This window comes from Cervus canadensis, chromosome 6, assembly GCF_019320065.1.
Source record: "Cervus canadensis isolate Bull #8, Minnesota chromosome 6, ASM1932006v1, whole genome shotgun sequence".
In the NCBI taxonomy this organism is placed as follows: Eukaryota; Metazoa; Chordata; class Mammalia; order Artiodactyla; family Cervidae; genus Cervus; species Cervus canadensis.
The window spans coordinates 67,552,660-67,568,047 of NC_057391.1; the positions used below are offsets into that span (position 1 = coordinate 67,552,660).

The 15,388-nt window shown below is 41.2% G+C and overlaps 1 protein-coding gene across 1 annotated transcript in view; it reads right to left on the reverse strand.

The window, feature by feature from the left end:
- Positions 1 to 7,749, reverse strand: part of LOC122443716 (endogenous retrovirus group K member 24 Env polyprotein-like) — a 77,273-nt gene extending 69,524 nt beyond the window's left edge. The window contains exon 1 of the mRNA XM_043472224.1: positions 7,388 to 7,749. The gene's annotated coding sequence lies outside the window, so the exon portion shown is untranslated. The remainder of the gene's footprint in view (positions 1 to 7,387) is intronic.
- Between the last annotated feature and the right edge of the window lie 7,639 nt (positions 7,750 to 15,388).

Consider the following 15,388-nt stretch of genomic DNA (forward strand, 5'->3'; position numbering starts at 1 on the left):
CCACCGCCTACAGAGACAGGGATTGGTGATATGGATGTGGCCTGAGGGCATTCTTAGCTGCCAAAGTGTGCTTGCTACTGGAGGCTGAGAAGAGGGGTGTTGGTTTCCAGGCTTTGTAGAAGATCTCAGAGTCCTGTGGCCTGCTTCATCTGGAGAGTAAAAGCAGATCCTCAAAGAGCCTTAATTCCTCTCTGGACTTGAACATAGAGTGGTGGGCAGGGCCAGAACCCAGTGTCCTGACATCCTCTACCCTGTACAATTGTGTGCACGTGTGTGCGTGTGCATGAGTACACACACACACGACACACACTGCTTTCCATCTCGGCACAGGGTATATTGTGCCTGCTGAAGCCTCAGTCAGTGGAGTTCCAGGAATCCTGGAGGCTTTTATATCTGGTACCGATTCTGGTTGGAGATGCCCCAATGAGATGTCATCTTTGGGGCTGAAACGGCCCTCAGGGTGCTCCCCTGGGCTAACCTTGCAAATACCCACTAGCCTACATAGGGAGATGGTGGGAGACCTCAAGGGTGCAACTAATTCCTTTCCACCCTACCTGTCTTTTAGAGCATCATTGCCCCCAGAGGCAACTCTTCTGTAGGGTACAGCCTTTGAACATGCATACATCTGACTTTGATTCATGGCTTTGCTCTGTGACTGTGGATAAGGTGTTCAACCTCTGTTTCTATGTCTATAAAGTGGATCTAAAAAAAACAAAAAACAAAATAAATAAATAAATAAATAAATAAATAAATAAAGTGGATCTAATACCTTCCTGCTGGCATTGTTGTAATGATTAAGTGACATCACATAAATCAGATCGCAAAGCACATGGAAAGTAAGTCCTTAATAAACAACAGCAATCATTTTGTCAATGACTACCAAGAGGTGAAAGGCCTGAGGTAGATAAGCAGGAAGGTCTAGCAAAGAAAGTCTGCAGCAGTATCTCTGGTTGTGGTGACCCCAGCCCTTCACCCTCTGCCCTCCAATTAGACTTAAGGGTCTCTGAATAAGCTGACAAGTGGCCTAGGCTGTCAGCCACCTTCCTGGGCCAGTGCATGTCTTCAGATTTGAGGCCACATGGAGTAGTAGATCAGGAATAATCCTTAGATTAGTTAGTCCTGCCTTCATTTTTTCTGGTTATTTGATCTTAGGCAAATCATTTACACTCCCTGCATCTCACTTCTCTCATTTGCAAAATGAGAATAATAATGATATCTATCCCATAGGACATATGTGCAGATTAATGAGGAAATGTAGAAAGATGTTTTAGGGTACAGTTATGTTTTATGATGAAGGAAAAGGAGTAACTGTGTTCATAAATTTGGCCTCTGCTGGAAAACTTCGAGTAACAATGAGTTGACAGAAAGGATTACATTATTGATCAGTTATAATTGCTTGAAGTTTCTCTTTATATTAAGTGGATGCCTGTGCTTCATCTCAACTCTGACACATAGAGATTTTGCTGGACCAGCCTCAGACTCCTTAATCAGCAATTGCAGGGACAGCAACGGGGCTTGTACAGTTAAAACCCCCACTGGAGACTGTCCACCACTGATCTAGGGACCAAGACCAACCTGGAGTTACAGCAGAGCACTCTGGGGCTAACAATGATGTGATCATGTTCTGTGGATGACAAGGACAGAAACCTACCCAAACCGTACCCTTGGACAGGAGTTTGTCTGAAGTTGGAAAAGTTATATGAGGAAAGTCCCCAAATGGATTAGACCTTCTAGATTTAACTGCATTATCCTCCAAATGACCCAAAGTCAATTTATTCCTCTAATGGTTGTCCCCAGGCATCTCTGAAGGGTGTTGGGGTGGGGGTGGGAGAGATCAAGGAGAATGGCCAAGCAGGTTTGGCTGATAGACTGGAGAGACTGAACAGCCCCAGGCTCAGGAACTGTCAAGCAGTCTATGCAGAGCAAAGTGAGAACTGAGTGAGGAGGCTTCTGTGCTGTGCCCGCCCTAACTGGGCCTGTATGTGCTTGAACTAAAATGGACATATGTTAAAGCAACAGGAAACTTTAGCCATGATTGGCTGTGGGTACATGAGAGACTCAGCTTATAGGTCAAGAAAGTGTCTTGCCACATAATGTGCCTTGTATAATAAGTTATTTGAGGTGTAGAATGTAAGCAATATACAGTCGTCCTTTGGCATTCTCAGAGCTTTGGTTTCAGGACCTCTGTGGATACTAAAATCTGTGAATGCTTAAGTCCCATATATAAACTGACATAATATTTGCAAATAATCTATAAATATCATCCTGTATACTTTAAATATCTCTAGTTTATTTATAATACTTAACATAATATAAATACTGTGTAAATAGTTCTAAATACAATATAAATGCTATGTAAACATAGTTGTAAATACAATGTATATTATGTAAATAGTTGCCATTGTATGGCAAATTCAAGTGTCACTTTTCAAAACTTTTTGGAATTTTTATTTCTGATTGTTTTCAATTTGTGGTTTGTTAAATCTGTGGATGTGGAGCTGGCAATACAAAGGGCCTCTTGTAATTATAAGAAAAATATACTATATTTTCCATGTTCTTCATCTTGGAAAATATTTACATACTTGAAGTTTCTTTTTCCTATAAAATTATGTTACTTTCCCAAGAAGATTAGGAACTCCTTGGGGAAAGGAATTCTGTCCTATACAGAATTCTGGGTATGTGGTAGGGCTCATCAAATACTTGATGAAATATTGAATAATGTGGTACCTTGTGCTTTATGCTGCTAGCCATGTGTCCACGATAGGGCTGCCTTGGAAAGTACCACCCAGCAACTTACGTCAAACTATGACAAAATATCCCTGGGAAGCCCCCAGAAATTTCTCTGTTTGCTTTCTATTGAAGCCATCACCTAAGTGACAGGATACATGGGCCTCTAGAGACCAGGCTGATGGGATTAATTTTCTCTTCCTCTTTCCTCACAGTGCAGTATGTACATTGTTGACTACTTCTTGTAGAAGGCAGGTTAAGTTGCAGACAGACACTGTCTCCACTACTCAGTTCACTGGGTGTGGGTTTGGGGCCATAAGCAGCCTCCTGTCTGCTACCATGGGTGGGAATCATCTTAATCATCTGGCTCCAAACCCACTTTTCCCCCTTTCTTCTCTTGCTTTTTAATAGACATATAATTGACATACAACATTATATTTGTTTCAGGTATACAACCTAATGATTTAATATTTGCATATATTGTGAAATTGTAACAGGAGGGAAAGGGGCAGGGCGCAACTTTTGAAAGAATGACATAGCCCAAGGACACAAGCAATTAGAATCAAACCAAGATGAGACAAGACTAGACCTTAATCCTCAATCAACAAGTGAAATGACACACCCAGAGGTGCCATGACAGTTCCAAAGTGAAAGTGGCTCAGTCGTGTCCGACTCTTTGCGACCCCATGTACTATACAGTCCGTGGAATTCTCCAGGCCAGAATACTGGAGTGGGTAGTTATTCCCTTCTCCAGGGGATATTCCCAACCCAGGGATCGAACCCAGGTCTCTTGCATTGCAGGCAGATTCTTTACCAGCTGAGCCACTAGGGAAGCCCTTGACAGTTCCAAGCACTATTAAAAGACCAAACAGTAGGCAGTGGCCTAAATCCAGGAAATCTCCACCCCTTCCCCAAAATAGTTGGAATAATCCTCCCACTCATTAGCATATGAAATTACCCAGCCTATAAAAACTAACCACACCAAATTTCGAGGCTGCATGTGCCCTCTGCGATGGCCCATGCTCTGTCTGTGGAGTGTGCTTCTCTCTATCTGAATAAGTCCACTTCTTACCAATCACTTTGTCTCTCACTGAATTCTTTCTGCAATGAGACATCAAGAATCTGAGCTTCATTAGGTCCTGAAACCAGGTACTGTGGGGTTTTGGCTGGGTTCGAGTCCCAGCCACGTGTGTTCAAGTCCCAGGCAGGGTTTTGGTTGGGTTCAAGTCCTAGCCACCTGGGTTCAAGTCCCAAGAAGAGTTTTGGCTGGATTTGAGTCCCAACCATGTGGGTTTAAGTCCCAAACTGGGTTTTGACTGGGTTCAAGCCCCAGCCATGTGGGTTTGAGTCCCAATCTGAGGTAAACAGATTCAAAAAGATCATCACATAAAGTCTACAGACAGTCTCTGAGTTATGACAGTTCAAGTTACAATTTTTTGACTTTACAATGGTGAGAAAGTATCACAAATTCAATAGAAACTGTACTTGGAACTTTGATCTTTTCTCGAACTGCTGATAGGCAGTACGATCTTCTCGATGCTGGGCAGCGGCATTGAGCCTCAGCTCCCAATCAGCCACGTGACCATGAAGGCAAACAACCTACCAGCCTACAACTATTCTATACCCTGCAGCCATTCTGCTTTCTGTATTCAATAAATTACATGAGATATCTAACACTCTGTTATGAAACAGACTTTGTGTTAGGTGATTTTGCCCAACTATAAGCTAAGTGTTCTGAGCACATTTAAGTTAGGCTAGGCTAAGTTATGGTGTTTCTTAGGTTAGGTGTATTAAATGCATTTTTTGACTTGTGATATTTTCAATGTATGGTGGGTATATTGGGACATAACCCCTTGTAAGACAAGGAACATCTAAAGTTTACACTTATCCATCCATCCAGCTATGCCTACATACTATACATAGTTACAATTCTTTTTCTTTTTATGAGAACTTTTAAGATCAACTCCTTTAGTAACTTTCAAATATGCAATACAGTTTTATTAACGATAGTCACCATGCTGTACATTACATCCCTAAGACTCGTTTACTTTATGATGAGAAGTTTGTACATTTTAACCACCTTCACCCATTTTGCCCACACTCTACCCATCTCCCAACTTGTCTTAATAATTTGTCTTGCCTCTGCCATTTTGTTTTGAGACCCCTGATTTCTGAAGGTATAAATTGACTTCTGGCCAAGACTCAAGTTTCTTGGGATTTTCTCTCCTTCTAACCACTGAAGCCCACCTTCAACTAATGTCCTGAAGTGCTGTTGTGGTGTAAGTCTTGAAATTAAGGCTCAATGTTATATGCTGCCTTGAGATCTTGTAAAATCCAGGGGTTCTCAGATAGCTTAACTACAAGTTCCCCTCCCTACGCTAATCGTGGGGACAAGGTCGCCTAGCCAAGCAACACTCCTTATCAAAGGGACCAAGCACAGTGCATGGTTATCCCTGGGTAGCAGATTTCCGTCCCCGCCAGCTCACAGAATTATCCCAACAAGCCAATCACATCTTCCTGCGGGAATCCAGAGGCACCACACCCACTTGATACCTGTTTCTCACAGACACTCTGTGTCTGTGTTCACATGTCCTCAAGTGCAATCCCCATGTGGCCCTACATGGCAAGCAATGTTCTCCTCCCCCAGGCTTTCAGTATACAGTAAGTCCTCTCTATACGCACCTTCAAGTTGCAAACTTTCATCAAAGATGCCAACGTGTGTTCACATGTCCAATCACATCAGGAGTGAGTGAAATTGCAGCTTGCCCTGTCTCCTATTGCTAAAGATCCTTCAACTCTACCATCGCTCACCTCCTATCCCTCCTCCAGTCAGTAACTCATCTTGCCTGTTCATTCAACGTCAGCCCCTGTATGTCAGCTGCTATACTGTACTACTATACTTTTTGAGATACTGTACTATAAGATTACAAATGTTTTCTTTATTTTTTGTTTTTTATGTATTATTTGAGTGAAAAGTATTATGAACCTATTACAATACAGTACTATATAACCAGGGTTATTTGGGCACCTAGGGTATCTTTGGTGGACTTACAAATACTTCGGATTTATAAGTGCGTGCTTGTAACAGAACTCGTCTGTATGTAGGGGACTTAGTCTGTAAATGACTAATAAACCGTGGTTGATCTCATCTGTTCAGTGTGGGGTGTCAGATGTTCAGCCATCTGCATGATCCCAGGGTGGGAATCCCTCCCTCACTGATGGGGTGAAAGGGGAGTGATTAAAACTGCTATGCCCATACCACTCCTGAAATGGATCTTGTAAAGTTGTTCTGTGCCCCTTTCTCAGCGCTCCTAAGCTGCAACTCTTCCTGCAGATTTTTCACTCCTTTTGCGGCCCCTCTGGAGGGCTATGGGCTGCGTTTTCCCCTATTTCCCCACCTTCATTTCTTCACACTCAGCACGATACCAGTTCTTACAACACCACCAATAATGTGGGCGAAATTCAGAAGCAACCTCTTCCAGGTCTACACAAAATAATATTTGAGTATTTGCCTTTCTTTCTCTGGCAACATTAGTGTTCTCCAAACCCTCTTTAATATTTTACTACATCCACTCCACCATCCTGAGGGTCATCTACACATGTCCTGAGAGTGAAGGGAGTTTTTGCCATGGAGACTCAAATGTCAGACAGTTATATAGCAGTATGCCTTAAAAAAAAAAAAACCAAACTACTCTGAGTAAGAAGCCACTTATTTTTTCACTTTCTTGCAACACTGAAGTTGACTAAAGTATAGTCCTAATAGAATGCATTATTGACTTATCAATCTGCTTCTGGTGTGAGGTTTCTGCAGGGGGGTTTGACAGCCATCAGGAGCAGCAAAAGAGAAAAGACATCCTTCCTGTGTTGCCTCTACTGAATTTTAGTGGATTCACATTCTAGGATTCTAGTAAAAACACATTCTAAGATGTAGATCTCCCTTCTGCAGCTTAACCAATTCATCTGAAGATTTAGAAATTATATTTATTCGGATTAGCTAGAAAATGTAGATGAATATTTATTTGACATCTGATTAGGGAAGGCGTAAGTTTGAATGTAAAGTAAGAAAACATAATGGGAAAAGGTTATAGACCTAACTTTATAAAATAGGTAAACTTCTGAAGGCTAAAATTAAAAAGTCCTAAACAAAGTTAAAGGTCAATTGGAGAAAAGATGAAGCATATATGGCTGTCCACGAGTCTGACAGTCTTACTGTTACAGAGCCCCTCACAAAAATGATATTTTTTCCCTAGTGGGCTTCCCTAGTGGCTCAGACGGTCAAGAATCAGCCTGCAATGCAAGAGACCCAGGTTTGATCCCTGGAGAAGGGAATGACTGTTCACTCCAGTATTCTTGCCTGGAGAATTCCATGGACAGAGGAGACTGAAGGGCTTCAGCCCATGGGGTCACAAAGAGTTGGAAGAGACTTAACACTTTCACTTTCACTTTTATGCTCCAATTGAAAAGTCATCAAAGGCTATGATTAAGCAGTCAATGAAAAAGGTATCACAGACTACCAATAGTTTGATCCAAAATGTCCATCCTCTCTAGCAAACAAATAAAATTAAAGTAGGACTAAGGTGCTAATTCTTAGTGCCATATTCTAAGTGCTATTCTTAGTGCTAATTCTCACTGCCATAAAGCTGGCAGTGAGTGGACTCACCTTGCAAATCCTGGTGGCAGACAAGGCTCATCTCTCTATGAAAGGTGCAAACACCAGATACTCTCATCCCCAGCCCCTAGGCTGGGGCACTCGGATGTGATGACCCAAGATTGTGTGTCACTTGCTCGTGATGCTGAGAAGCTGGGTGAGAACAGAACTCCTTCTGGCTGCAGCAGCAACGTTCAGTTTCCAGGAGCTGCTGGGGCAGAGGTGCCAGCGTGGTGTCTGATGTCCAGCGTCCTGTGTCCTGGCCCGGTGCCAGCAGAGGTGGCAAAGCCAGTGTAGGCTCCCTACAGCCTCAGTGGTGACGCCAGAGGAGTCCTGGCTCACTGGCTCTGTGCGAAGGCTTTGTCGGGGCTCTGGTTGCACAGACTTCGTCCACTCCTGCCTGTTAGCTAAGCTTCACGGCGTAGCTTTCCTGACAAATTTGTGGGCTGACCAGCACCTAAATTCCTGCAGTGCTTTCTGCTGCTTGACTTGTATGGTAATACATAAAGAAAGCTCTCCAATCTAGTAATTTTACTTCTCAGGACATATCCCATAAATAACAAGAAATGTGCATATTTAGATAAAAGGATATTCTTCTAAGCCCTGTTCAGATTAGCAAAAACACAGATCCAAATGTTCTACCATTAGGAATTAGTTAAATGGGTAATAACACATCTGAAGTACGGAATATTATGTAGTAATTAAAAATCATGTTCTTAAAGAATTTTACAAGATGTAAAAATAGTACTTATAAATACTAGTTAAAAAGCAAAATGTTTGGTGAAAATCCAACTTTTTATAAATAATCAAAATGTAAACAGTCACTTTCTCTTGGAAATAAATATGGGATATAGGATATGGGTTTATTGTTGAGGTTTTTCTTTCTAATTATTGTATATCTTCTAATCCTTTATAATGAACATGTACTTTAGCCAACATCAGAAATTTAGACAAAAGCTAAATTATAAAAAAGATGTATGTGAAAATTTTATTTATTGTCCAGTGGGTTAATTGATCTTTTGTTTGGTTGTGTTTTAGTTAGTTGTGTTTTGTTTGCTTTTAGCAGCTTGGTAATAGATCTTCAACTTGCAAAGGACAGGAACATCTTTAACAAACTTCTAAAGAAAACTACACTTCATTCTCTGTTCACTATTGACAGAATGTTTGTGTCCTTTTAAAATTCATCTGTGGAAATCCTAAGCCTGAAAGTAGTGGTATTTGGAAGTGGGGTCTTTAGGAGGTGACTTGGTCATGAGAGTGAAACTTTTATGAACGGGTTTAGTGCCTTTATTTTTTAAAAAAAATAAAGACAAACTCAGAGCTCTCTTAATCTTTCTGCCATGTAGAACACAGTGGGAAGTCTGTCAACCAGGAAGTAGGCCTTCACCAGACATCTAGTCTGCTGATGCCTTGATCTTAGACTTTCCAGGCTACAGAATGTTGAGAAATAAATGTCTGTTGTTTTAAGCCACCTTCCTTGGTGGCTCAGATGGTAAAGAATCTGCCTGCAATGCAGGAGACCTGGGTTTGATCCCTGGGTTGGGAAGATCCCCTGGAGAAGGGAACAACTACCCACTCCAGTATTCTGGCCTGGAGAATTCCATGGACTGTATAGTTCAAGGGGTCCCAAAGAGTTGGACATGACTGAACGACATTCACTTAAGGTACTTATAGCAGCTTGAACTAAGATACTGTATTTTTTCACAATTGCCGGAAGAACTGTCTCAATAAAACACTAGTTTTAACATAGGAAACTTTTTTGTTTTAAGTATTCAGTTAAATACTGAATGGAATTCAGTTGCCTACTCAAGGCAGGAGTTCAATTCCTGGGTCAGGAAAATCCCCTGGAGAAGGGAATGGCAACCCACTCCAGTATTCTTGCCCAAGAATTCCATGGACAGAGGAGACTGGTGGGTTACAGTCCACAGGGTCACAAAGAATCAGACATGAGTGAGCAACTAACCATCATCATCATCATCACTAAAGGCAGGAGGTCTGAACTGGTGGGGAGATCAGAAGATAGGTATATATGGACTATTGGAGGGCCCGTGTAGGGAGAGTGGATAGTCATAAAATAAACATAAACACTAAAAACCTAGGGAACATAAATATATCATCATTTTCCACTGAGAACATGTTAATTCTTTCTCTTATGCTGATGCTGCTCTTAATAACATTTATTACAGTGGCAGAATGCTCTACAGTTTATGAAGTACTTGTACTTGCCCAGATATTATTATTAGGCTCATTTTACTGGAAAGAAAACTAAGCCCTAGAGAAATTAAATGATTTATTGGCTGTCTCATGCTTATTATATGGCAGTGAATAAAGTGAAAGTCGCTCAGTTGTGTCGGACTCTTTGTGACCCCATGGACTGTAGTCTATGGAATTCTCCAGGCCAGAATACTGGAGTAGGTAACATTTTCCCTTCTTCAGGGGATCTTCCCAACCCAGGGTTGAACCCAGATCTCCTACATTGCAGGAGGATTCTTTACCAGCTGAGCCACAAGGGAAGACCAAGAATACTGGAGTGGGTAGCCTATCCCTTCACCGGAGGATCTTCCCGAACCAGGAATTGAATCAGGGTCTCCTTCATGAGAGGATTTTTTACCAACTGAGCTAACAGGGGACCCACTGAGCCTAGAATCTGGCTCTTCTGACCTTTCAACTATTCTTGGAGATGGCAGAGCAAAGTGATGAAAAGCTTGGGCTTTGGAGCCCGACAAACCTGGGTACACACCCAGCTCTGGCCCTACCAACCGTGTGAACTCAGAGAAACTGCCTAGCCCCTCTCAGCCTGTTTCCTCATCTCTGAAGCTGAACCAGACACCAACCTCAGAGAGTACCTGTGAGAATGGAAAGTGTTAGTCACTTAGTTGTGTCCGACTCTTCGTGACCCCATGGACAGAGGCTCCTCTGTCCATGGGGATTCTCCAGGCAGGAATATGGAGTGGGTGGCCATCTGCTTCTCCAAGGGATCTCCCTAACCCAGGGATCGAACCCGGGTCTCCTGCAGTGCATACAGTTTCTTAACCATCTGAGCCACCTCAGATGTAGAAGCTAGCTGTTATCACTGCTCTGCCCACCTCCTTGATAAGCCTTGTTTCTAGTCTCTCGGGACTAACGTCCCTATTGTGGGTTGAATTTTGTCCTTCAGAAATTCAAAATTCATATGCTGAAGTCCTAACCTCCAACTGCTCAGTGTGAGTGTCACGCTCAGTCACTTTACTCATGTCCAACCCTGTGCAACCCTATGGACTGTAGCCTGCCAGGCTCCTCTGTCCATGGGATTCTCCAGGCAAAAATACTGGGGTGGGTTGCGGTGCCCCCCTTCAAGGGACCTTCCCATCCCAGGGATCAAACCAGAGTCTCTTACGTCTAACTTGCACTGGCAGGCAGATTCTTTACCACTAGCGCTACCTGGGAAGCCCTCCAGTAGCTCGGAATGAAGACTTATTAGGAAATATGCCAAATGTCATGAGTTAAGGTGAGGTCACACTGAAGTAGAAAGGGCCCCTCAGCCAAAATGACTGGTATCTTCCTAAAGAGGGGAAGTTTGGAAACACACACACACAGGGAGAACACCCTGTAAAGACTGGAATGATGCTGCCATAACAAGGAATTAGCAGATGCTAGAAGAGAGGCCTGGAAGAGATCCTTCCCTCCAGACTTCAGAGGGAGCATGGCCCTTGATTTTGTACTTGAGGCCCCAAAGCTGTGAGACAATACATTTTGGTTGTTTCAGCCAGCCAGTTTGTGGTACTTTGTTATAGTAGCCCTGGGACAGTAATGCAATCCCCTCTCCACTGTGGCTCTGGTACCACTTTATCTATTCACTGTCCCCTTGAAGTATGTTTTACCATCACTGGATTGTAATCAGCTTCCCCTTGTGATGCTTTCTTGCATCCAAGTTCACTCACTAGAGAAAGATGATGATAAGGAAAGTCTGTGACTGTTGGAGAAGTTCAGATCCTAGGTTTAAAAAATGTCTCACTAATTATAAAAGTCTCATGATTGTAAAAGTCTCATTAAAAATATACCCTGACCACTAATGAGCTTAAAGTTGCCATTCACACTTTTACTATGTAAAGCTCCTTTCACTATTTGCAGTTTCCAAGGATTAGATGTGACCATTTTGGCAGGGCTATGACCCAGTTTACCAGAGTTTAAGAATGTTTTCTTTTTTTAAAAAAATTGCATATTTATAAATATGTATTTTCTGAATTAAAGAATTATCCTGGTAAGATACTAAGGACCCACACCCTCCTTATTTACAATTCTGAACTCTTTAGGTCTATGGTAACTTGTAGGAATGTCCTTACTACATTTTGATTTTCAATTAAGAACTAGCAATTTGCAAGTGTCAATTCTGGACTCAATGTTCTAGTTAGTTAGACATCTTTGAAAAAGAAGAGACAGTCTGTTTAGTCCATTTTAGTTTTCAAAATTACAGACCCTGAGTTTAAGATACTACAGAATTTCTCTAACTACTTCAAAAGATGTGGTTAAATTTCCAACACTACATCAAGATGAAATTATTTTTATTTATCTTAAAAAAAAAAAGAAAATATGTTGTATACATTTGGGGAGGTAGAAAGATCCGTGTTGCAAAAAAACAAAAGCTTTCAAGCATCAATACATTATAATACTGCTAGGAGAAGGGATAGAAATTATGGGCTTAGATGCTATATGAGTTATCTATTGCTGTTTTAAATTTAGCCACAAATTTTTGTGACTTAAACCAATATCTGGGTCTTATCTCACAGTTTCTGGTCAGTTATCTGGTGAGGTTTAGCTGTGTGCTCTGGTTCTAGGGCTCTCAGTCTTTAGTCAAGGTGCTAGGTTATCTCAAGGCTCGTCTGGGGACAGATCTTGTAAGCTCATTCATGTGGCTGTTGGCTGGATTCAGTTTCTCGCAGCTGTTGGACAGGCTTCGTTCCTTGCTTGCTATTGGCTGAAGGCTGTCCTTAGTTCCCTGCCAAATGGACCTCTTTATTTGGAGGATGGCTCATACTATGATGATTTCCTTCTTCAGTGCTAACATGCTAAGAGGCAAGAGAGAATTCCAGCAAGACAGAAACCACAGTCTTTTGTAACTTAATCTTAGAAGTGATATCTCATTACTTTTGTCACATGCTGTTTGTTAGAAAGCAGTCATTAGGTCCAGCCTACTCTCAAGGGGAGGAGATTACACAAAGATGTGAATATCAGGATTTGAGGATTGCTGTGGCATCTTAGAAGGCTGACTTCTACAGATGTTAAGCATAAAGATAGTGATCTACTTCCAATGGCTTCTTGAGCTCCTCCTGTTCATTTCTTTATGACTTTTTCCTTAATTGTGGTTGACAGTCACACTGGATTTGTCATTATCTCTACAGGAATGAATGCAACTTGCTTTTTGGCTCTGTCATTTCCAATGTTTTTAGATGTTTATAGACTCCTCAGTGACTTCCAACTACGTGCATAATGTTAAACCTCCAGGATTGCTGCCTTAAAGTGAAAATTCCATATTTCCATCAGTGTAATCTTTCCAAAATGCTTACTAAATACTTACATGGCTCATCAATGCCCTTCAGAAAAACCTGAACATAGAATGCAAGGACCTCAGTTAACAGCAAGCCCCACCTTTCCCCCACAATTTTTTACTGCTTTGCCCACCCTCCCACACAAAATTACCAGGCACTACTGAATTACTTAAAGTTGCTTGAGAACATGGTTTCTTACATGGTTTCTTAAGTCACTTAGAACAAATGCTGTATCTGCTCAAAATCTTTTCCCCCTCCCTGCCAGCCTCACACCACAGCTAACTTCTTTCTCCCTGTTAACATGATTCAGTCCATAGTTTATGTGCATATTTCTGTCAAGGGACTTTATATACTAATTGTATGCTTAAGTGTCTGACTTATTCTGATCTCAGAAGAGGCTGCATATTCATTTTACAATGTTCCTATGGTACTCAGTTTTCTCCCATTTTATCACAGTGCACATATTATAGTTGCTCATTTATTCATCAGTTACTCCTGTACAACAGTTTTTCAACCCATTAGTGGGTTGTAAAACCAAATTAGTAAATTATACCAAAAGTGTTTAAAATAATTTCTTATTGTTGTTGTGTCACTAAGAGATGTTTGATTCTTTTGCAACCTCATGGACTGTAGCCTGCCCAGCTCCTCTGTCCATGGGATTTCCCAGGTGAGAATACTGGAGGGAGTTGTCATTTCCTTCTCCAGGGGATCTTCCCGACCCAAGGATTGAACTCACATCTCTTGCCTTACAGTTGGATTCTTTACCATTGAGCAGCAGGGAAGCCCTGTTTAAAAGAAAAAGATAATACACACACACACACACACAAATCAGAGTTCTGCTTTGTATCAAATATAGTTCAATTAAAAAAAAGAAAAAACTGAAGTTCATTTCATATAGGAAGGGTGTCTGTATGTTTCATTTTTCTTCAGTTTATTTAATATAAATGTATATATATAATATACAAATTGATAAACTTAAAATGTCATATATTATGTGAAAGTAAAGCAATTGTTTCTTTCTCTTTCTATCTCTCTTGCTCCTCCCATGCCTATATACACATATACACACATATTTGTGCTAAGTCACTGTCAAAAATGGTTTGAAAAACACTGCACTTAAGTATAAGCTCCATTAGACTGGGAACATGTCTTATTCTTGCTTATTTCCTGGCCCTAGTAAATATTTGTGGCCAACTCTATGGACAAACAAATGAACAAAAATTAGCCATGGAATTCTGCATTTCCATGTGATTCTTAAAATTATGTCTAAGTCTAATACCCTGGACCATCTACATAATTTGTTGGGCCCAAGACAAAATGAAAATGTGGGGCCCTTGTTAAAAAGTTATTAAGAATTCCAAGATGATGACAGAATAGCATTACATCAAGCACAGGGCCTTTTAAAAAACTTTTCAATTTATTTGTTTTTAATTGAGGGATAATTGCTTTACAATATGGTACTGGTTTCTTCCATACATCAACATGAACCAGCCATATGTATACGTATGTCCCCTCCCTCTTGACCCTCCCTCCCACCTCCCACCCCCCCACCCCCAGGTAATCACAGAGCACCAGTTTGAGCCCCCTGAGTCACACAGAAAATTCCCACTGGCTGTCTAGTTTACACATGGTCCTGTATGTGTTTCATTGCTACTCTCTCCATTCGTCCCACCCTCTTCTTCCTTGCTGTATGTCCCCAAGTCTACTCTCTATTTCATCTTCATTGCTGCCTGAAAATAGATTCATCAGTAACATCTTTCCAGATTCCACGTATATGATATTTGTTTTTCTCTTTCTGACTTTCTTCACTCTGTATAGTAGGCTCTAGATTCATCCATCTCTTTAGAACTGACTCAAATGCATTCTTTTTTCAGGCAGAGTAATATTCCATTGTATAAATGTACCACAGCTTCTTTATCCATCCATCTGTTGATGGACATCTAGGTTGCTTCCATGTCCTAGCTACTGTAAATACTGCTGCATTGAACATTGGGGTGCATGTGTCTTTTTCAGTTATGGATTTCTCAGGGTATATGCCCAGTAGTGGGACTGTTGGCTTATATGGTAGTTTTATTCCAGTTTTTTACTGTCCTTCGTAATGGATGTATCAATTTACATTCCCACCAACAGTGCAAGACGGTTCCCTTTTCCTCACACCCTCTCCAGCATTTATTGTTTGTAAATTTTTTGATGGTGGCTATTCTGACCACTGTGAGGTGATATTTCATTGTAGTTTTGATTTGCATTTCTCTAATAATGAGTGAGGATCTTAGAAAAAGCAAGGAAATTCCAGAAAAACATCTATTTCTGCTTCATTGAATATGTTAAAACCTTTGACTGTGTGGATCACAACAAACTGTGGAAAATTCTTAAAGAGATGGGAATACCAGACCACCTTACCTGTCTCCTGAGAAACCTGTATGCAGGTCAAGAAGCAACAGAAGCGGACATGAAACAACAGACTGGTTCCAAATTGGGAAAGGAGTAC